Source organism: Pistacia vera, unplaced genomic scaffold (genome assembly GCF_008641045.1).
Source record: "Pistacia vera cultivar Batoury unplaced genomic scaffold, PisVer_v2 Contig104, whole genome shotgun sequence".
Classification (NCBI taxonomy): Eukaryota; Viridiplantae; Streptophyta; class Magnoliopsida; order Sapindales; family Anacardiaceae; genus Pistacia; species Pistacia vera.
In genome coordinates this window covers 1,956,793-1,958,677 of record NW_022195071.1, presented here as the reverse complement: position 1 = coordinate 1,958,677, position 1,885 = coordinate 1,956,793, and the positions used below count along the sequence as shown (strand labels likewise).

The following is a 1,885-nucleotide window of genomic DNA, read 5'->3' as shown; positions in this document are numbered from 1 at the left end:
TAGTTGGGGTGCTTGAATGGAATTTACCTGCATACTTCCAACTGTTTCTGAAGTACTGTTAGTTGCGCTGAGATGGCTGTATATGCATCAAATCATGAAGACCCATGGATTTCTTTGGTTGCACCTCTCATTAGGTCTTGATAATCATTGCTTACTAGAACTTCAAACAAATCGTGAGCTTCTTCCGGTGTCTTATTTTACAGTGCTCCTCCCGATGCTGTATCCACCATAGTTTGCACATTCACCGTAATCCATTATAAAATGTTTGGACTTATCCAAACTGGCAACCCATGATGTGGACACCTTCTCATAATCTTTGGATCTCTCCCAAGCTCATAAAATGATTCCGACTCTCTGATAAATGATGTGATATCATTTCTCAGCTTTGTGACTTTACTGAAGGAAAGAATTGGTCAGGAACTTCTGTGCTAAATCATTCCATGTGGTGATTGTTCCTGATGGTAGTGCCGGAACCATCCCTTGCTTTCCTTCAATGAAAATGGGAATAGTCTCAATCGATGGCATCATCTGACACTCCGTTTGACTTGAAAGTATCACAAATCTCCAAAAAAATTGCAATGGTGAGATTGGATCTTCCTTCAAATCACCCTGAACTAAACCGATGCGGATCATCTGGATAATTACGGCTTTATCTCGAAGTTGTTGGCTTGTACCATGGGCTAGTAGTACTCGACCCACTGCCTTCAACCGTGGGAACTGAGAATTCCCTTAGTGTTCTATTCCTGCCATCTCTACAACTATGACTTTGGTTCAACTTTGGCTTCCGTTCTTTCTCTCCTCTATTAGTCTTTTGTGGTTCTTTCAATTTCAGGATCAACAGGAACCACTGGCTGATGTCTTGCAATTCATAAACTACACAGAAAGAGACAAAAAGTGAGATCGCAAGCCAACCAAAAAGAATAAGAATTTAAATTAAACTAAACAAAAATAAAGCTCCAATCTAGCTAACACCAGTAAATTTAATGTTACACACCAACTCAATCCCTAGCAACGGTGCCAAAAACTTGATGCGTATTTACTACAACATGCAATGATAGTAAGTGCACTAGTCGCACTAAGTATAAAGTGATGAGTGGTATCGTTCCCACAAGGATTGATTGTTAAGCACTACATTCCTAAGTTTCTCAAGTTAGAGCAACCGCAATTTTGGATAATGGGAGAATTAAAATTAAACTAAAAATAAAACCTCTAAGTATTAAAAACTGAATATTGAAAGAAAGAAATTAAACGCAAGGAAATCAATTTAACAAACGGTTAGGGTTTTGACTTTATTCGGAATCTATGGATGATTCAATGGGTTATACTAATTCCACTCACATGCATAGATTGTAAACGAATTCTCTAAATTGTCAACATACCTTCTCAGGCTATGAATCCTATTTTCTCTATTACACTTCCGCACCCAACAAATTGAAGACTAAGAATCAAGTTCATTAAGCTAATAGAATCCTAGGTTGATTTCATTGGTTCTTAAATCTATCTCTAGCATTTAATACTACAATGGGATTACCAAAGAAGCTCAACATGATTCATTTCTCAATCTCATCATGTTCATCAATATTCCATAAAAACAAAAATAACCACACAATCTATGAATAAAGGATGGAAATAATAGTAAACAATATCAATCCATAAAAATCCAAAGTTCATCAAAACCCTAACCAAAAAGGGGTTAGTTCATAACTAATTTAAACAATAAAAAGCAAAAACTTGAAGCAATGCTTAACATTTTTCAACAATAAAATCCCAACAACCCTAATCGCATCATTGATTTATACAATTCATCATTGGCATACACAACAAAAACACAAAATTAACTAAACAAAATAAAAAATTTCTCGAATTTTTCCCACCCCCAAACTAA

General features: G+C 35.9%; 1 pseudogene; it reads left to right on the top strand.

Annotated features, from left to right (window-relative positions):
• Positions 1-285: 285 nt before the first annotated feature.
• On the top strand, positions 286-386 carry LOC116126407 (annotated as a pseudogene).
• Positions 387-1,885: the final 1,499 nt, after the last annotated feature.